This window comes from Erpetoichthys calabaricus, chromosome 7, assembly GCF_900747795.2.
Source record: "Erpetoichthys calabaricus chromosome 7, fErpCal1.3, whole genome shotgun sequence".
NCBI lineage: Eukaryota > Metazoa > Chordata > Cladistia > Polypteriformes > Polypteridae > Erpetoichthys > Erpetoichthys calabaricus.
This window is the reverse complement of record NC_041400.2, coordinates 162,276,704-162,299,935: the sequence shown is the minus strand read 5'-3', so window position 1 is coordinate 162,299,935 and position 23,232 is coordinate 162,276,704.

The following is a 23,232-nucleotide window of genomic DNA, read 5'->3' as shown; positions in this document are numbered from 1 at the left end:
CTGTAACACTCCACATCTGTTAATAAACTCATATTTTGATTGTACTTTGCTGTGTGTTAACATCATTCTGAGTAGTGAGTCACTCAAGAGCACCACTGGCAGGTCACAACATACTCAGTTTGCAGAGTGTTCAGTTGCTTGATCTAATCCAAATGTCTTGTAAGCATGGGTGCTCTGAATTTAACTGCAACTATTAAAGAGGCAAACACAGAAGCTGAGAGTAATCAAACATCAGTGAAAACTCTATATGATGAACCTGTCCCAAAAGAAAAAAATCAATTCCTAAATGCTCCTACCTGTTCATCAGCACTTAATGTTAAAGAGTAGCTCAAGAAGGACGGTAATATATATTGCGTTTAAGTAATCACCTTTGCTTTTTCTTACTGTATATTTTCTTTGGCAGTATGGTGATTTGCACAGCTGCCTCTCAGCTCCAGAGGACTAGATTTAAATTCAGGATCTAGTCGCTGTCTTTGTGGATTTTGTATGTTCTCTTTATGTTGTTCTTTTGATACAATGATTTTGCTCCTACGTCCCAAAAATGTGGTCCTGTACATGAGTGTGCCTTATGATGGACAGGCACCCATCCTAAGGATGATCCCTGCTTTGTGTAAGATACTTCCCTGATAGGCACTAGCCCCATGACCAGGAATTTGACTAAGCAGGTACAACATGTATATGGATATGCACTTTCCGTTTCTTTTGCCAGATTGCTTTTCAAGATTTGTTTTAACTTCATTATAAGATAGATATACTTCAAAAGCACTGTGACTAGTGTTGGCCTCATGCTATAAAAGTTACAAATCTGCAATTTTTAAAATAACTTTCTTACACCCTTACTAATGCGATGATCGAAAAAACTCATGTTTCTTATTGTTTGTTAGTTATTGGGATACATTTTTTACACAGTATGAAGTATTTTTTAAAAATTATTCCCATTGCATATTAACCATCTTCACATCTTCAAGATTGTGATGGTCTATTTATTTAAGGCTTTGTTACATAAGTTCAAAGTGTGCCTTTTCAGACTAAATTTTACTGACTTGACTCTGACAAAAACTGTGAAACCTATCCAATAAACGTACAGTAGTCAGTCATTCACTTTTCTTAATACATGATGGGAAATGTACAGAACTGTGACTCTATGAGATGTGCTATGTCTGCTCCCCTTATGTGTATTCTTTGTTTCCTACCAATTCTTTCACTGTCCAACTTCATAGCATTTGCAGACATAAGTCCTCATCCTATTTCAGCTAATTGTCGTTTGGCATTCCGCTTGTTTTGCAGTTCATAGCATATATGATGCAGGAGAATCATGAGCTAAAAAAATAGTAAAAGAAGTTGGAGCCATCACATCCTACTGATGGATTCTGGAGAAGAGAAGAATGGAATGATTTTTGCAGACAGTTTTAATTAAAATATTAACTTAAAAAACTAAAAAAAAATGAAATTAGGTTAACATGGTAAAATCAGTTACTTGTAATATTGCTTCACAAATTCAGAAGCCTATATTGAATCCTAGTGGGTATTGAGTGTGCATGTTTTTCACTCTTTGTTTTTGGATACTCTCCTGTTTCTTTCTGACATTCCAAAGTCTTACATGTTAAGTTTAACAATAACTTTAAGTTGTTCTAGTGTTAGTGAGTATGAGTGTGTGCTCTTTATTTAGCTGATGTCCAACCTACCTTGTGCCTGACATTCCTGGGGTAGGCTTCATTTCAGGTGAGTTCCGAAAATAAATCAATGGATTCAAATTTATGTCTGATTAGTTTGCATTTTATCATGTATTCTGGAATTCAAAATGCAAATATATTTTATTATTAATCTTTAAAATTGTGCATAACTTTATGGGAAGTAGGAATAAAGAATTTTATCATTTATTGTACATGTAAATATTTGCATTATGGCTAGGCTGGAAGGTCACAACTTGTACAGACTGAGCTGTAGCACGTGGTGATATGGTGTGGACCTTGCAGTAGTAGCAGTACAAGTGAGAATACATTATTACCAATTAAATTGCTTTATTAGTACACCTTAATACGAACAGGTAATGTTTTATATGCTTTCACATAACTACTAATATTCAGTACTTTTATATACAGTATTATGTGCTTTAATAGGTAAACTTAAACTGCACACTGCTGGACAAATTTGATAGTCTCTTGACGATAGAACACTAATGGTGGCACTGGATACAAGAAATATGTAGAATATATTTAGTCTTAATCAATTTAGTTAGTTGATTAAACATTAAAACATGCTACATATATTAGAATAATCCAACTGGATATCACTTTACTCACAGATAAAGAATAAGATCAAAAAGTGTTTCTTAATATCTGAGTGAATAATAGAAATTGAATGAAATGACAATGAACATATCTCAGATAATAAATATAATGTGATACTGCATTTCCTAAAAGGCAGACAATATTTAGTAAATACTTATTATAGCAAGCAAACAAACTCCTCTTGCTGATTTCGAACACTAAAGCTCCCTCATCCTTGAACATTAACCTGAATGAAGAGCTTATTGTGGACTTAAGGAGACAGAGAGACTCTTGCATCATTCTACATTTCTGGAAAATCGTTGAAAACTACTTGCTGCTTGTGACTGCTTCAGTTACAAATCAGAAATAAACTTGGACCCACAACATGGAAACTGTAAAGGTTACTTTAAAGAAAAGGCTTCTGTCTGAGATGTCTAAAGAAAGTCGGAAGTAGTAGTTGAATATTTTCTTAATTTTTAACCATGACCGGACTATTCAAAACTATTATGCTGGTAAAATTACTTTTCATGTATTACAGTAACATAATAGGCAGAATAGCTTGACATCTTTTCAGAAATGCAAAGGATTTGACTTGCCATCAATTGATAAAATATACACCAATAGCTGTGCTATATAGCAAACAGGTACAACAGTGTACGACTATTACCATTCTAAGGACAAATTGCACATCCACAGCAAAGCTCAGATCACCATATTCAGAAATCTGCAAGATGGTATGCCATTGTAAAGTTCTGAAATTTCTTTGTATTACTTCTAATCTAGTTCTTTTTAATACAGTGTCATGGGGAGTCATAGTCTTTCCTTGTTATCTGGTCAGGAAGGTAAGTAGCTAGCTAGGTACCCATTCTGAATGAGACACATGTTCAACATAGGGCATTTTAATTTTTATGGTTTTATTCTCATTTGTAACTGAAAATAACAAATGTGAATAAGAGTTCTATTGCACTTATTTGCCATGTATATAGAGGTGTATATGAATTTGGACACAAAGAATTGAGAATAAACTATGAATAAAGTAATATACTTAAAAATCAATACATTACCAAAGGGGAAAGATATCTTACAGTTAGCAAATCATCTTTAATAATTGCTTTAGGATAGCCAATAAAAGCTTGAACTTTCAACACTTTGAATATAGTGTGCTTCATTTTGCAGGCATCAGTTACCTATAGAAGAACACTCTCTCTCACTGCTCTTGACTATTCTGAAATACTGTACAAGGAGTGACAAGTTCATATGATAACCTAATTTGATTCATTGTATCAATGTGTAACATGGATTCAAATGCATGACTGCCATTTGTTTAAGCAAACAAGCTATTTTGCTGAAGTGGCCACTGCTTATTAATATAGGTTATGTGGGCACAATGTTTTTTCCTTCAGATTTCAATCCATGGGTCATCTGGGAATGAAGAAAACTGCTCAGTGTCATCTTTCATTCCGCCTCAGTATTTAATCTCAAAGTAGCAGAATAAGTAAGGTCACTGAGAGTTAACTAGGCTACAGTTTAGGTTTTACATATTCCTATGAAGGGAATGAAATCCTCACATTAGGTTTATTAATTCAGAAGGTGGAAAAACAGAATTCTGCTTCATGTTAATGGGATAATAAGCATTTGCATCTGAATGTGTACATTTTGCAAAGCAGTCTGTTTTGATGTTTTATAAAAAAATAACATTAAGTTATCTTATATCAGACATTTTTCTTATTTTTTTTCTGTAGAAGAAAAATATATTTCATAATTCAACTCATTTATCCATTTACTGTAATTTCTTTAGATTTTTTAATATATTATATTTTAAAGATTGCAGTATAATGTGTAATTAACAAATCAGTCAGACAGACATTTGTAATCTTATTTAAATCCGATTCTTCTCCTTCTTCACTTATCGAGAAAGTAAAGGATTTATATAATGTCACTCTGAAACCTAATCAAGTTAGGAAACATAAATAAATGCCTGCAAGACCTTTGAACTGTTCTTCATATTTTTTTTTCTTACTATATATAATTTGTGGCCCCTTTTTCCCCACACTGTGTTATGATACATGGGTTAGGATTCTATGAAGTAATGCCCCCTAGTGTCCTGGGTATGACAACTTGCAGGGAAATCATGGGGGTTGTTGGCAGGACTGGCACTCCAGCCACCGTAAAAAAAAAAAAATTATGCAGCGCTGACATGACAGAAAGGACTCCTTTCTGCTCTCCGCAGTGGTAGCTATGCTGCAACCACCCATAGGATGGCTGCTCGCATTATAAAGGGGATGGGGGAAAGCCCTCAAAAGCCCCATCCCCGGAAGAATCAAAACTGTTGAAGAGCCAATGGGGTCAGGCCTGCTGGGGATCAGAACTGTTTGGTGCTGAGGTGTTGCCCACTGCACTCAGGGGCCCAATTTGAGGTGGCCCGTAGAACATCTTGTTTCTCCGGCATGATGATCATCTTACTCTGCAGTTGGAGGAGCTTTGTAAACTCCGCATTTCAGTGGCAGCACTCTCTGAAATGCGCAGACCTGGGACTGGCCAGATCTCTGTAGTTGAGTACACCCTTTATTGATCTGGTCACTCTGATGACTGTCATACTCAGGGAATAGCAGTTGATTTAGTGGATTGGCTCCTTCTGATTGTGTCTGATGTCACTCTTTTCAACAAGCGTATCATGAGACTCAGATTATGGCACTCTCTGGGTGCCTTGTCTATTGTCTCAGTGTATTCTCTGACCGCGGTGAGTGATGTCTTGATGAGGGTGACATTTTATGCGCAACTTCACTCAGGGGTTGATGGGTGACACTCCTCTGATCATGGGTGACTTCAGTTCAACCACTGGCACTGATAGGGCTGGTTATGAGGATTGTGTAGGTCCCCATGGGTCTGGTGCCCGTGGAATAAGTGGCTCCTTGTTCTTTGACTTTGATAAAGGTCAGGGGCTACAGATCACTGGATCCTGGTTCCAGCACCCTGAGCTGCATCGTTGGTCTTGGTACTCCAATACTGGTGGTGCAGTGAAGTAGATTGATTACATCCTTGTGGGCAGATGCTGGAGGCTCTCACAAAACTGCAGGGTCTACAGAAGTGCCCAACTGAGGGTTCTCATGGTGCGCAAACACAAATATTGGCAAAGATTCTTTGCAAGCCTTTGTCGATTTTCGTATCCCCTCAAGGTTGCTGGATATTATAGCCGGCCTGTATACTGGTACTTTGAGTGCTGTGCAGAGTGGAGGCAGAACCTCTTCGTTTTTCACAGTTGATTCTGGGGTTCGTCAGGGATGTGTTCTTGCTCCTACTCTGTTCAATGCTTGTATGGACTGGGTGTTGGGGAAGGTCGTGGGGTTCAGCAGCTGTGGGGCATCTGTTGGTGAATAAAGATTCACTGATCTTGATTCTGCTGACGATGCTGTGATCTTCGAGGAGTCAATGGAGGCTCTGATGGGGGCTCTCAAGAGACTGAGTCAGGAGTCTGAGTGTCTGGGCTTGTGAGTGTCCTGGATAAAAACCAAGGTCCAGGCCTTTAATGACCTCTTGGACACAGCCATCAGCAGTGAGTCTGTCTGCGGAGAGAGTGTCGACCATGTTGAGAGGTTTACTTACCTCAGCAGTGACATTCATGTCTCTGCTGACTCTTCCAATGAAGTCAGTAGATGGATTGAGAGAGCACAGCGAGGGGGTAATGAGGTCCCTGGAAAGGTGTGTGTGGTGATCCCGATATCTATGCAAAAGAACAAAGGTCCAAGTCTTTAGAGTCCTGGTGCTTCCTGTCTTGTTATATGGTTGAGAGACATGCACGCTATCCCGTGACCTGAGACAAAGACTGGACTCCTTCAGTACTGTGTCTCTTCGGAGAGTCCTTGGGTACTGCTGGTTTGACTTTGTGTTGAATGAGCGGTTGCAGGCCCAATACCTGCATTGTGATTGAGTGTCAGTTATAGCACTACTGCCATGTGGCACAATTCCCCAAGGGTGATCCAGCTTCCTCCATTGTTGTGGACTCGAGTGGCTGGACCAGGCCAAGGGGACACCCACATAGCACCTGGCTGTGGCAGATAAATGGTCATTTCTGGAGCGTGGGACTGGACCGCGTCACTGTCGGGGGGTGGGGGTGGGGTTTGCCAACCAGGATCCTGAGCTGTTGCGGCAACACGCTGTACCAGTGCACGCTGCCCAACCTGACCTGACCTGGTCCCCTAACAGAGTTACCAGGGAATTATAGATTACATTTACTGTATTTTATTCTGTTTTGCCAGCAAACAGCATATAATATTCACTTTAGTGTATATTTAAGCTTAGTGTAATGTGTCCACTACTTTCATCTTTATGAATTTCTCATTCAGTAAACTTTGCAGACAGATCTATTCTGCATTACTCATTCCTTGCCGACCAATGTCTAACAGAGACAGAGGACCTATTAATTTTTGTCTGGGCAGCTTCACCATGAGAGACTGGAATGTATGTGCCCGCTGTTAAACAAAAATCTGCAGCTATAATATTAAAAATCACTTTTTGTCAAACTACTGTAAAACTGAATCTCTGGCACACACCCTGTGTGTTATTGTTTTCCTGACCAATTAAATCTTCTTTACAGAAAGTACAACAAAAATTACCCTGCACATCCTGTACACAATCAGCTTTCAGAAACACAGGCTGCAAAAGGATGTGCAATCTGAAAGGTAATTACTGCTTCCAGACATGTTTTAGCGTATCGTTTGTGTCAAATTTGGACAACACTACCATAGGGAAACATAACTGAATGTAGCGTTAAGTAGCACAGACAACCAACATCAAAGGAGGCCAGTTCCTAATCCCCTCACTCTTATCTACCAAGTACTTAATTGCCATTTGAGTAATGTCCTACTACCTCCAGTATAAAATGAGTGCTTCCTTAAAAATGTGGAAATTTAAAGCAGATCTTTAGCTAATTATCACTGCTGGATCTTAAAATCTGGATTAAGATTGTGAAGTATAAATGGTCAATGGAAGAGCATGTACTAAATCAGCAATTCCTGGGAGTCCTATGGTTATTCTTTATTCTTCTTCTGGTTGTGGCCTGTTCAATCACAGATGTGACTCACTGCTGCCAGCTACTAAAGAGATATTAATATACATCAAATGAGCTCACTGTTTCTTGTTGCTTTAAGAATGAAGTCAGGAAATCTTTAAAACAGGAGTACTCAGAAATATTAATAATACCTCAAAGTACTTTTAAAATGACATCCATATGTACTCAAATGCACAAACCAACTGGCTTCCATTTCCAATTAAATTTAACATGCACTATAAAAAATTTCCTAAAGATTTAGAAACATCATAAAACTCAAAAGCCCATTGTGTAACTTCAGTATATTTAATATAAATAACTGAATTCTCCAAACTACATTTCCCTAGAAATCTAAAAAAGACTCAAACTTTATCATTCACTAACTGCTCAGATTGAAAAGTACATTCCCACTAATTTTGATATTCAAATCAGGCCTTCACCAGAAAACAGGTTTTGTTTTGATATTAAAGGTTCCAGCTATTGGTTTTCATGAAAGGATGCACTGTATTGTGGAGTTTTAATCCAAGCAAACTCTTAATAAGGGTAAAGTCACTTTTTTGAGTGCATGTTCAGTTGCACTTTTTTCCTGTGTTTTTTTTTACTAGTGGTAGAAATGTCAAAGGTACAGAGTGCATGTACAGTTAAGTTCTTACTTGCATGTTCAACAGACATTCAACACATAACCATTATCCAGTGTTGTGATAAACAAGAATGTTTTTAAATGCATAACTTAATTTTATTTAACAGAAAAAGCAACATACCTCATGTGAAACATCATTATCATCACCACCATCATCAGTATGTCTGCAGAATTAAAATATAATAAATAATTTTCATCAAAAAGATACAGCTATGCTCAGTTTCTATTGAATGTTTACTACAGTGACCCTGAAGTTTAAGGGACAAAGGTTTGTTTTCAGCTTCTTCTGGAAGGCTGGTTAATGGTAGGTGCTTTAAACGTGCTTAAAATTATTCTGAAAATACAGAAATTCAAAGAACAGATAACAGTATATTTATTTATTTTAGGAGGAATTGCTGCAAAGTACTATCAAAAAAAGAAGAAACATTTCATGGTGAAATGCAAGTCAAGCAACTAAAATTGATTATATTTGTTAGACATTTTAGATATCCATCATGTTACAAATGTTTTTTTTTTCTGTACTTGATTGTGGACACTAGGGGGTAGGGATGACAAAATGCATAATTCCAGTAAGATTTCATTTAAAGTGAAGCCAGCTTCATTAATGAGTAGACTGGTTGGAAAGAAAATGAGGACCTCCACTAAGCCCCTCCAGATACAGTTACCACACTCACATTTAGGAACAGTTTTACATTTAGTAACAAATTTAAAATGATGTGCATTGTTGTCTTAGCTCACAGGAATCAATTTAAGTTATGTTGTTCCTCTATCTATTCAAAGTAGTAATCACTATGATTATGTATAATTAACAATATTAATGTTTGGGACAAGTTATATTGACTTTTTTGACTGAATTTCTCTTTGATGTTTTTAATAATAAAACATAAAAAAAATATATAGTTGAGTGCAGTGAACATCATCACTTGATATTCCTTGGACCTCAGTTTATTGTGTGTTTATTTGATTATCATTTATATGACTTTTGCATATGATTTCATTGTTCATCTGGATTTTATAAAATTCAAAGATGTCTTGTTAAGCAGATTGGTGACTCTGAATTGGCCAACAAGTGTGTCTGCAAGTACTGAGCTGGAATGGTGTCCCATCCAGAGATCATTCCTTTCTTGTATGTTTTCTGTGCAAGACAGGCTCTGGATCCTCAAAACCCTAAACAAGAACTGAAGGTATGGGTGTACTCAGAGGGTAGTATGAAAACTGAAATGTCATGTTTGTATTTTTTTTTTGCCCACCAATTTACAGTTTATTCTTGTATAGTGCCTTTCTTCCTAGACCAGCTCCAATTCTGCTTAACCCTGCCATTAAATTGAAACAAGTCATACAAATTATCGGTTATTTGAAATATTACACATCATATTAAAAATATGCATAATCTACATGCTGAGTAATTCTAAAAGCATGCATCAATGTAAATTTTAGCGCTATGAATGGTGACAATTTTATCAAACTGATCAATACCTTCTCATAAAAAATAAATAATACAATTCTTACCAGATAGTTTATAGATAACTATTTCACGTCTGTTTATAACACATACCTGAATATTTGTTACATTTGAGAGAAACAGCAAAAATATTGTTTGACTTTTTTGGATAAATATGGAAACTGGAAAACATTGGAGCTATGTAATAACTTGTAATCTCTTAAACCACTGTTAAAAGAAAACCACTCAGTTTCCTTAAAAAGTGTCACTCGGACTTCCAGCACGTGGATGGTATATCATGAAATAATAATACATAATAACACTTTATCGAAAAATTCAGTTACCTAATTTATCGGAGATAAAAGCACGAAAAGTTCGCGGTTTGCAGTTCAGACGCTTACAAACTCGTTCCAGCTGTTTGCGATGCCCACTTCTCCCTCGAGCGCGATTCTCGCGCTTTGCAATTGGACGAACGTTTTGGACTAGACCCGCCCTCCATATTTTCTTGTCTCTCGGATTGGCTGCCTGAGCTCGCCTCGGTAACGCCTCTTGAATACGTCAGAATTTCGATGAAAACTGCTACACTGCAAGTTTTTTGTGTTGCCCGCCACAGCTTACGAATTAGACGGTGGTTGAGACGCGCTACATCTTCACGGTACTACAAAATACTACAAAATATCAGTAAAGTGGAAGAAGGCGTGTTTTCTCGTTTTGATTTGAATCTCGACAAGGTATGTCTTGTTGCTGACTGACTACCGTTAAATGGCAGTGCTAGAGAGACTCCGAATATGCTTTAACATCGAGAAACCCATTTGACAAACATTGCTTGGTGCCGAGTTCATCCTTTTGGAGATTAAAAGCGAAATCGCCTATTAATTCATCCCAGTGGCGGAGAGAAGGACATGGAATCGAAGCTAGTTTGGTGATGAATTGAGAGACCGAGTCCGTTCATCCTCGTGCCCCTCAGGTGAAGCAGACACGGCGCCCAGGTCCAGTTTGTCCGTTAACCCGCACATCTTTCCCACTCAGTGGATGGATTTGTTCTACTGGATACAGTTAAATGGAGATCCGAGTGTTATTCGAAGGCTGCTGAGTTCCACCCTAGCGTTGAAAGCTGTCAGATGAGTGATAAGCAGCATGAAGTAAGTTCCTTGTTGGTGCGAGAAAGTTTTCAAAACGCTCATAAATAGCATGTAAGCTGACCTAGTCGGAAGCGGCGAAAAACCCGTTTTAGCTTGCGATATTTGTGAATGACGGATACAAAACTGACATTTAGCGACAGCCATGAATATTAAGATCACCAGTTGGCCAAATCGCACGTACTGAATTTCATCTCATAGTGAATTTTGGCAGTAGGGGGAAATAAATAATCGAGTTTAGTCAATGGAAGAAATCAATGAAAGGTACCGATGAACATCATAAATTGTGTGTTGGCAGTTATCTGGCTTTCAAACTACTAATCTGAACAGATGGGTACAGGTTGACATACTGTACAGTAAGCTAACTGGAAAAAATGTAGGAATGTATTTTGTAATTGAGACGAGTTTACAGGAAATTCTAACGATTATCATAATTTTTTCATTCCAGCTGATGCCCAAGCACATTTGTAAAACATGCAATCGGTGGTTACAGGGCTGCGCCGGGACCGCTATGGTGTTCACAGGTTTTCGTTGACACCATCCGATCAACCGTTAGCTAATTCATATCTGGTGCTGAATTATTTTTCTAATTTATTATGCTTTTACATTTTTTACAATATTTTATTGAGCAAAGCTGTTCATTATTATATAGAACGGAATGGAAAAATGATACTTTGTTAAGATAATAGAGTATTGTCCTTGTCCAGTTCATTTGCTGTTGGGACACAACAAAATGATTTAATATTTATAACGAGTATGACATATTTCATTTGATTTGATCGATTTGTTTTTTTCAATTATTGTATCCAGTGGCACATATCCTCGTACTCCTCACTCGAAAAGTAATTAAAATTTGTTCAGTTATGCTGAAAACAAAATGTAAATCCATAGTAGATCCTCTATCTATCTATCTATCTATCTATCTATCTATCTATCTATCTATCTATCTATCTATCTATCTATCTATCTACAGTTGATTCTGAAACTATTCAGACGTCCTCACTATTTTAACAATTTACTATGATGTAGCCTTGTGCTAAAATTATTTTAATTGATTTTTCCCCACATCAAGCAAAACTCACTACCCCAGAATGACAAAGTGAAAACAGAATTTTAGATATTTTTGTAAATTTACTGAAAATTAAAAACTACAATGTCACATTGACACAAGTATTCAGGCCCTTTATTAAGTAGTTAGTTGAAACACCATTAGCAGTGATTGTGGCATAGTATTTTTTTTTTATTATTATTATTCAACAAACTCTACACACTTGGATTTGAGGATTTTCTGATATTGTTCTTTGCAGATCCTCTGAAGCTCTGTCAGGTTGGATGGAGAATATTGGTTGATAGCTATTTTCAGGTCTTTACAGAAATGTTTGATTGGGTTGAAGTATGGGCTGTGGCTACGCAACTCAAGGGCATTCCCAGAGTTGCTTTGTTTTTAGGGTCATTGTACGGTTGGAAAGTGAACCTTCAGCCCAGTCTGTAGTCCACGAACCTCAGGAGCAGGTTCTCATTAAGGATGTCTCACAGTTCCTAATACTGAAAAGCAACCCCACCATGCTTCAGTATTAGAGTTGTGTTGCACAAATGATGAGTAGTGCCTGATTTCCTAATGCTAATCTTGGTTTCATCAGACTAGAGTTTTTTGTGTCTCACAGTCTGAGAGTTCTTTTGGTGCATTTTGCAAACTCCAAGCAGGCTTCCATGTGTCTTTTACTGAGGAAAGGCTTCTATCTGACATCTCTTGTCATCAAGCCCAGATAGGTAGAGTGTTTCAGTAATGGTTGTCCATCTGGAAGTTTCTCTCATCCCCATACAGATTCTCCAGCATTCAGCCAGAGTGACCGTCTGATTCTTGGTCACCTCTCTTAAAATGGCTCTTCTCTCATAATTGCTTAGTTTGGCTGGGTGTACAGCTCTGGGAAGAATCATTGTTGTTCCAGACTTTTTTTCATTTAAGAATTATGGAAGCCACTCTGCTCTTGTAAACCTTTGGTGCTGCATGAAGTATTCCAGTTAGTCTTTTCCAGACCTGTGACTTGACACAATCCTGTCTCGAAGATATAAAGGCAGCTCCTTAGGCCAGGTTTATACTTTACACGACGCGGACACTCCTGCTATGCAAGCATTTTAACTGTTTATACTTGCATGCGTACTTTACGTGAATCTGGAAGAATCCACCAGGTGGCGATGCCAGATATTATCACGGTGAGAACAGGTTCGGCTTCGCTGTGTTGTGAATTGCCTGGAACAGCCATTAAATTCCGATGACACCGCAGTATCTCTGAAAAGGATGTTTAATGATTTAATCCATCAATCCAGGGATGTGTCCATTCCAGCAAGCATTGGGCATGAGGCAGAAACAATCCCTAGACGGGGTATCAGCTCATCGCAAGGTGAATACAAGCACTCACATACACTAGCATCATTTTAGTGTTGCCAAATCTGCATATCTTTGGAAGGAAACCGGAGCACACTGTGGAAACCCAGCAGGAAAACATGTAAACTCCAGGCAGGGAATACCAGCAACGTGACGCCCTGCGAGACAGCAGTGCTACCGCTCCGCCACTGTGTCACCCCCATGTGTGTAATTATTAACAGTATTCATTATTTAAACAAAATTAACGTTTTATCTGTAAAATGCAACATACATACTTAGAATCTAAGGATTCTAAATGTGCAGAGAGTTGAAATATCATACATTTAATGTGTTCTGTGTGATGATCTGTTGCTGTTTGCTGCTGCTGTCGGGTCAGGAGGAAGCCCCAGAAAAAAAAAAGATGGCACAAAAGATGGCATGTGAGACTTTTAAAATGTATCATGTCATTACGATCGGGAATATGTGACGCTTGAATATAAAAGCACCATGAATGCATCTATATGTTGACATTTTGCTTCACCATATCGAATCATTCATCAAACATCGAAGCGTGCACATCGATCCCGTAGGATCCTCAAAGCAGCTTTCTGTCACATGTAGATAATAAACAGAGACTCTGATGTCACATTCCTATTTTTATCATACTGCGCTCCCCAACTTTTTGCTGGTACTGCAACTCGAGCACGCATCACGTTAAATTCTGAGGACGTGCTCAGAGGACACGTCAAATCAACGCTGGGAATGCGTGGCAGCCATGATGCATACGCGTTCTGAGTGTGAAGTATAAATGAGCCCTTAGACCTCATGGCTTGGTTTTTGGTCTGAACATCTATAGACAGATGTACACCTTTCCTAATCATGTCCAATCAATTGAATTGACAACAGATGGACTACAAACAAGGTGTAGAAACATTTCAACGATGATTAATGGAATGGGATGCACCTAAGCCAAATTTCACGTGTCACAGCAAAGAGTCTGAAAACTTGTGAAAATGTGATATTACAGTTATAATAAATTTGCAAAAGTTCTAAAATCCTGTTTCCACTTTGTCATTTTGGGGTGTTGAGTGCTGCTTGAAGTAGGGCTGCAACATAAGAAAATGTGAGAAAAGTGAATGTTTACTTACTTTCTGAATCCAGAGAGAGAGAGGGATAGACAGAGAGAATATACTGTAGTTTTAAAGGAATCATTAGTTAGGATGACCAGCATGCCTTTGGAGATGTGGGAAAAAACGGTTGTTTATTTTTTTCCTGGTCCGCTTTTATCTCACTCAAAATACAAAAATGCTCTTACTTATTCTGTGACAAAAATAAGATTAGTTCACATTTATATAATTATTGAAGAGAGTGTCAGTAAACAATATGTCATGTGAATTGTAAATCAGGCTCATATTGTGAGTTTTGCAGGTGTTCACATTGCTGCTGTATTGTCATAGCATATGAATGATGAAGATGAATTAGACTTTTTTTACCAGAAAAAATAAAATTACGCAATTACCAAATGCTTGTGTGAAAAAGTAATGATCCTCTGGACTAGTTAATGGCATATTTAGTAGTAATAAGTACAACCAGACATTTCCTGTAAATGTTGATCAAAGGTTAGTAGGCTCTTAGCCTACTTCTGCTTCAGCTCAGTGCAATTTTGTAGATCTTCAAGAATAACCTGCTTAGTTAATGTTGTGTCACAGTATTTAATTCAGGTTCAGCTGTTAATTTTTCCAAAACACTTTTATGTAAACTTGCTTGTGTGTTTTAAATCATTATATTTTAATATGACCCAGCAGTGCTTCTACTTTAGCTGATAGACAGACTGTTGCACATTCTCCTGCTGAATCCTAAGGACAGAACATAATTTATGGTTCCTTCACAATGGCAAGTCACACAGGTTCTTAATGAATCAAATAAAGCACCACATAACTGCCGTTCCTGATTATTATCATTTTCTTACTGTGGAATGCTGTATTAGCCTTTCTCCAGACTTAAAGGAACCTATTTTGACTACAGAGTTTCACTTTTAACTGAACTATCTAGCGATCTTTGTTCCAGACCTCTTCATGATAATCTGGGTACATTTTAATAAATTCTGGTGGAGCTGTAGTCCTCTTGTAAGTGAGCAGTCCCCCATGTTTCTTAGGCAGATATACAACTTTTACTGAGTTTATGTTGTGTCAACAACACTGACTTTTGCTGAGGCAAGAAAGGTATGCAGACCCCACATTATTGTTTTATGGTTCATTGCGACTTCCTGAAATATTTTATACCTTGCTCTTTGAAAAATTTAAGAAGTTAACCACTCCTGAATATTAATGTTTGGAAAGGTAGTTACATATAGTAAGTGTTAGCACAATTTAGCGTCAGGTTTTTGTTTTTTTTTGGTGAAGTGTCAGGGCCTTAAAATGACTTTTAATTTTTTATGGAGTGTTTTTAAGACAATTTTCTTTTGGTCATTATATAATCTTATGATGTAATATGATGTAATCTTCTCCTTTTTGCTAAGGTCTAATGTTAGCTTTATTTATATTGTACAGAGCTGGCCTAACGTTTGTTAAATATTTTAACAAGTGCCCCTAATTATCACTTTAATTCAGATGAGTTCAGTAAAGAATCAGTAACTTTGTCACCCCTGACAAATGCATTTGTAATGATCTTGTACATAAAACAAATGAAGGAAACACAAAAATTTGGCTACATTTTTTTTAAAATGTTCATTGTCCATTTCCCTGGCCACTCGGATACATCACCTATCTGCTGTAGTCCTGCAGTGTATTGTTTAGGGTAATCAATCATTGGATGGCTACAGGATTTGGTTTTAAATTACTCTAGTTTTTGGCTTCAACGTCCTGCTAAAACTAGCAACAAATGAAAGTTAAACCAAATCCATTTTATTTACATTTTTTCAATTAAATAGAAATCGAATTACCCCCCCTGCAGCAAATAACAAGGAAATTCACTTTCAGCTTGAAGGTGTGGCTGAATGGTTGTATAATTTGACTTTGCAGGTCTCGGCTGTCTGCAGATCTACATGTGGGCTTTAAACAGAGCTGTATTATTATATTAGTATTTCATTTTAGCACTTGTGTCTGCTGACATTTATTCCTCATTCATTCATGTAAGCAATTCATTTTTATTGTTGTGTAACATTTTTTAATTTGAAATTTGAAAGTCTTACTATCTTTTGGGAAACTTGTAAATCTTTGGGACTAATGAATAGTAGTAAATATATACTACTATATTTTAATAGATATACTATATATCTACTATAAATATATACTACTATTTACAGTATACTATGTATACTTAAGGAGTATATTAGGTATGCTACTTTTTGTTATTCTGTTAAGTTAAATGAAGTTCTAATAATTGTTATTAAAAGTTGGTGGTATTTTATTAGGAGTGAACTGGCTCCGGTCCCTCTTTTTTGCCAAAAAAAGGAACAGTTTTTACCGATTATGCTGTCCTTCCTTTTTTCCTCTTGAGGTTAAACACATTTTGTTTAGAGGCAATTGGGGATTGTGCATTTTTCATGCCTAGCTATATGCCAGAAATCATACATCCAGATACCTGTTCTGTAATTCAAGGATCAGGATGCATAGCTTATATTCATATTGATTACATTAGAATTGTGGGCTTTTATCGACTTTTTGTTTTGTATGTCCCTGTATCAGTTTTCTGCTGAAATGGGTGTCATATTAATATCTATCCTGTTTCTGTCTGGCATAACCTGTATGTGAATCTGTCCATCTTGCAGATTGTCTTTACTGTACTTATTGTCAACAGTTTACATAACATCTAGAAAATGATTTTAAGCCCAATGTTTTATACTTAATTTTTTTCACTAGTGGTGCATGTTCATAAATGGAAAAATGTGGACATTTTTAGCAATTTAGTGCTTATTATACATGAATTTTTTAATTTTAGAAAAAACCTGCAAGTTTAATTCTGCTCAGTAAAACATTAGGGATGGCTTCTGCAGTAAGCAATGCACCATAATTCAATTTTAAGGAGGATGTAATGTCAGTCCACAATGTTCTTTGCATCTTCCCCACATTAGTCTGTTAAAGTAGGATAAATTAAATAATTATGATGTTGAAAATGTATTACCTAAAAAGTTTTATTCATGTTTTATTTTACAAGAAGTATGTGAATGAATAGAACTCTCTACTGTAGTAATTTCAGTAGTAATTTCTCTACTGAAATTAAACAAAATTACCTCTTTGCCTAGGTGAATAGTCCTAAAACTTGTCCAAATACTAATCTGATGCATTTTAGGACTGACCAGATCTCATTATCAATGATTAATAACATAGAAGCAACAGGCATCTACATGTACAACATTGCTTACATTAATGGCATAGTGGTCCAATATAATTGATAATTCTGAGTCATTGGAGGGTGGCAGTCAGAGCTTTTAGCCCAGCCATACTCAAATAGACCCAATTTCAAATGCTGGTAAAGTTAACACATACCTGTTTGTGTATGTGGGAGGAAACCAAGGTAGCTTGAGGAAAGCAAATACAGATGAAGTGAGAACATAAAAAACATTTTATGGGCTTAAATCCAAAAGTGTGGGATTCAAGCTCATGACGTTAGATTTATGAGGTAGCAGTGGTAATTATCATACTTCCATATATTAAAAAAAATAAGAAAAAAATATACACAACAGACATATACTTGATCAACTGTAACATTTGTGAAAGGGTGCTTCCCGGACACAGGCAGGCAGACACGTTCCAGTTCATCACCACACGTTTATTTTACACTTACTATTATTTACAAAGTCCTTAGTGCACCTCACCAAACCCTCCCGCAGTCTCCCAAAGTCTTGGCTCCTTCAGCCTTCTCTCTCTTCTTCACACAACACACTCGGGCCTCTCCTCGCCCCCTCTGCATCAGCCTTGTCCTCCTCCTACCCGACTCCAGCCTTGATTGCAGGGCGGCGGCTCCTTAAGTAGGTGGCTGATTGCAGGCCACACCCAGCCACCTGCGACACATTATAATACAAACTTAGGTATAAAGGAGTATGTGATGGGCACAAAATTTTAATATTTATTGGTTTTATTTAGTACACCAAAAACATGTGGCGGGCGACTGGGTGCCATGCTCGGCCGGGACGCCCCTTCTACTTATGTTCCGGGGGAGCAGCCATGGGCTCCTCAGTACCTCCCCCGGGACGCTTGGTGGCAGCCTCCCTGGCTGACGATGGTGCCTCAGTTTCCCGCAGGGTTCCATGGGAGATGGAGTTCTCCACAATCCTGTGGGGATCTGGGGTGGCCACCAGGGGGTGCTGCATGGATCCCGGAGCCAGCCTGGACAACTCTACAGCCCCACCCGGAAGTGCAATCAGGAACAGGTGATATATACTGTATATATTCTGGGTGGGCTATAAAAGGGACTGGCAACCACCACTCAGGGCCAGAATCGGGAGGAAGAGGACGAGGTTGCCTGGGAGGAGTGGTGGTGCTAGAAGAAGGGTTGTGATTTGTATTGTGCTTAGTACTTGGGACTGTGTTGTGGCTGGGGGGTTCACGGGGAAGACGTGCCCTCCAGCTGAAGAAAGAAATAAAGCCTTTTGTGTTTTTACATGTGCCTCTGTGTAAGTCTGTGCTGGGTTGGGCGCTATATGATGTCTAATTCACACATGGTACCTTTTTAGTTATGGAAAACTAGTGACTAAGTCTTAAATTTCACTTTATGTGAAATTAAACAATTTCATGAAAAAAGATGGGTAATTAACCTACTTAAACCAGTGAATCTCATCCAGCCATTTCTTATTGGACTGCAGGAGGCCTTTACAGCAGTTTGCTTCATTGTGTTTATAAAGAAGTGCTATCGTTTGGCATCTTAATTTCCACTAGTCTTCTCTGTACTTATTAGTGTTAAAGTGTGGTTCATAATATAAAATGCAGAGTTCTTTCTTTTGGTAAAGATATATAAAGTTATTGTAGCAAAATTAAATTAATATAGTAAATACAAATATAATTTGAATAACAGATTTTTCAGAGACTCCTGAATGAGCAAATAACTTTGTCTTGATTTTTAATACAGATTTTTATGAGGTAGCACACCAAGTGGGTGGGCTGCTGAGACTGAAGGAAAGCTTCACATTTCCTGTGGTTTTATAAAATGTGTATATTTAACTTTGCCCTGGAGGGTTTGGAGCTAAGAGAAAAGGATGGTGAAGAGATCTTAGAAGTACTGGAGGGTGTCACATTAGGGAAGAAGGAAACATTTAAGTGGGAAAGCATGTATTCAACCTACCAACTTATTTTGTATGTGTTTAGATTGCAAATAAACAATGTTTCTGGGGCATAATTGTTTTCCTTGGTCAGACCTTTTTATTGTATTAAAGAAATAACAGTTAATCAGTAATGTGACTAGATATTTCTCTTGATTGATCTTTGTTCAGGCAGTCCTCAACTATTTCCTGCAGCATACTTCTGAATGACCCAAGATGAATCATTATCTTCTGTTCTTATAAGAGAATGAGAATAGAGTAGTATTGTAGAAGTTGTTGTAGTAGTAGTGTTACATGCACATACAGTGTATAGTGAAATTCTTACTTGCAACCATGCAACAAATCACCACTGTCCAGTGCCATCATAAACAAGCATGTATTAAAATGCATGACTTAATTTTATTTAATAGAAAACAAAAATCTGATGTATCTGTACCCCTCTTTCCTTATCACTCATTAAACTTTTGGTATAAAAAACCCTGAGAAAACTTCAGTATTGTTAACAGTATTTTGTTAAGTAAGATGATAACACCTTATAGTTATGCAAAGCTATCACAGTGTATCAACAGCAAAAAAAGAATACTTCAGAGCAGGGGTACTCAGCTACAGTCCTGGAGGTCTGTAGTGGCTGCAGGTTTTTGCTTTAACTAAATTATTACTTAGAACCCTTTTATTTACAGCTAAAACAATATGTTTTATGAGCGTAGTTTTAATTAACATTTGTTATAATTTTGAACCCTTAATTGCCTATTTTAGTTTTAAACAGCTGCATTAAGGTTTTAATTATTTGCTGTTTGCTTAACTAGCCATCAGTTAATAATGAGTTGCAAATGACAAAGGAACCACCAGTTCTACAGCTACCATGCTTCTGTTTAAACCTGTGTACATGCATCATGAAATATCTGTGTTAACACAATGTTATGAAATAAATAATATAAAAGGAAAGGACCAAGCGGTACAAACCTGTCCCAGACTGCAAAAGATATGGATACATTTCTTAGAAAGTGAAAAATATACAATGCGATAAAAATTTGTCTTGGAAGAGTAAAAGCACCAAGAAGCCATATAATTAAATATTAAGCTTCATTATATGCTAGGTCTGGCTTCTAATTATGAAACTGTTTCAAATGAAAACTTGCACCCATTGTACACCTCCAGAATCGGAGACGAGTACCACTACTTTAGAATAATGATTGTATAATTGAGCTGCATGGTACATATTTCCAAAGTGAGCTCAAGCATTTAGGCACAATGATATATATATTTTTTGTATAATATACTGTATATTGAATGAATTTAATAATATGAATTGATTGATTTACTGTCTGTAGCTTTACTGTCCTGTCATTGTATTTACCAAATAAAAGGCAAATGTGACTGAAGTTTAGAAATTCACTGTGCCCTTTATTTATAAAAATTGCTGTTTTCACCATAGTAAACTTCACCATTGCAATTGTACAAATAGTATGAACTTTTTAGTGGACTTCATTTAATGTACACATACTCATCAGTGATTAGAAAAAAAACAAGCTTTTTGTATTAATCACTTATAAATTGAAGCTTATGTTTATTAAGCTTTAAGCTATGCAGATCTGCTCTCCGCTGCCCTACATTTCCACCTCATGCTACTAGGTGGAGAGGAGGCTTATACTAAGCTCTTTGATGGTCTCAAGCAGCAAAGCAATAAAGATTTTTTTGGAAGTTTATGATCCTATTTAAATTTCAAATCAGCTGGTATTCAGGCCTTAAACATGTATATCTTTCATGAAAGCATGCCATCTGCATATTTAATACTAATTTACCATTATAATATGGTTTTACATTTTCAAGTGCAAAATAAATTACTTATTGTTTTAATTATTAGTGTTTTTATAACAGGACTCTAATGCTGATGGTCTTCTGTCAGTGTACGGTGGTGGGGTTGTTTTTCTGTGTGTGTATGTGACATTCAGTCTCCTTTTACATTCCATCTGTAGGATGAAGCACTTTCTCAACTATATAAAGACAGTAAAGTCATTAGTCACTACTGTTAGTGTTTAAATCTTGCTTATTACTATTAATTACTTTATAGCTTGCAGGCTTAGACACAAGTAATACAGATTAATATTTTTAAGCCATATGTGAAATAACAAAAGATAGGAGAGAGTTTTAAAAGACTTAAGTATAATTTATGTGGAATATGTTAAGGAGAATTTAACATTTTTTGATAAAACAGTCTTTTACGAATTTGTATTTGTCAGGTTTGCACAAGTTGGTTTCCTTGTGTTGATTTTTGTATGAACACTGTGATTGTATCTGATGCGTTAATCTGAATTTTTCAAGATCACTTGAAAACCTGTCTAAGTCCATGTCCATATTAACCATGTTATTGACCAACACTGGACTGGTCTGATGCACTACCTGATTTCTGGATTCTTAAGATAATGATTCCATTAGAGCTCAGTTTGTAGCAAACCCTATGTTCCATCCATCCATTTTCCAACCTGCTGAATCCGAACACAGGGTCACAGGGGTCTGCTGGAGCCAATCCCAGCCAACACAGGGCACAAGGCAGGAACCAATCCCGGGCAGGGTGCTAACCCACCGCAGGACATACACAAACACACCAAGCACACACTAGGGCCAATTTAGAATCGCCAATCCACCTAACCAGCATGTCTTTGGACTTGTGGGAGGAAACCGGAGCGCCCGGAGGAAACCCATGCAGACACGGGGAGAACATGCAAACTCCACGCAGGGAGGACCTGGGAAGCGAACCCAGGTCCCCAGATCTCCCAACTGCGAGGCAGCAGCGCTACCCACTGCGGCACCGTGCCGCCCCAGCCCTGTGTTCTCCTGCTCTAAATGTCAATACTTAAGTTGTTTTACATATATTTCTTTTAAAATCAACTGTTTATATTGTTTATGAAGGTTGTTAGTCAAGTTGACACTGTGGTTGTAAGTGCCTCATGGATCCAGAAACCTGGGTTCAAATACCATACCTGGTCATTGTGTGTGTGAGGTTTGTACATTCTTCCTGTTGCTATATGGGCTTTCCCTTCAACAGTCTGGTTTATCTCCCATATTCTGAAAAATGTGTGGTTAGGTTATTTGGCAGCTCTGTTTTCGCTCTGTGTGAATTCGAGTGTGTCACTAGGCCCTACAGTGCACTGGTGTCCTGAACAGGGCTGTGCTCTGCAACCCTGAACGGGATTAAGCTGATTTGAGAATGTTGTATTAAGTTGCATAGCTACTTAATAGTTGATGTTGTGATGCAGCAACACAAAATGGTGGAAAATGGGTGAGCAAATCTCAGAATAAATGACAAAGAGACCAAAACTTTACAGGTTAGCCTCAGAAACTGGCCTCATCCCTGGCTACCAGACCGAGAAAAGAGGAAAACCATGAACTCTCCTGGGTTGAAGGACAAAAACAAAAGTAGGTTCTTTTAAATTCAAAAAATTTACTAAATAAGCAAAGGAAGAAAAAATGGCAAAAGTCAAAAATGTCGATCCAAAACAAACAAGACTAAATCTGCTATGCAATACCCAGAATCCAAAAACAGTTGCAGTAAATCCAGAGAAATCTGAAAGATCAATACAGAATTCACAGGTCAGATGTTTTCTCCACAATTTGCAATGAGAAACTGTGGAGAGCCATCTCTTAAAGCTGAATATAAAGGCAGAAGGCGTCCCGTCAAGGTGATATCATGATGGCTCCACCTCTTAGGGTTAAACCCACAGTTCAAACAACTTAAATATACAATACCTATGTATGAAATAATAAATAAACGTAACATTTTTAACCAAAATTTCATATAAATAAAAAATCACATGAATATTAATAATAATTCCAAAGTAACAATTTAGCAGGAAATAACAAAAACAAACCCAGGCAGTATCATAACAAATGAATAGATCATCTTGAACAGTAACTTATGCTTGACACCAAATTCATACTTGGTTTTGACTTTAAAACTGAAATCACACCTTGATTGTGAAATACTGTAACTTAAACTTGTTTTTCTCAAAATGAAAACGTTTAGCACTGATAATGAAACTATTTCCACAAAGGCATATACAGTACTTGTACATT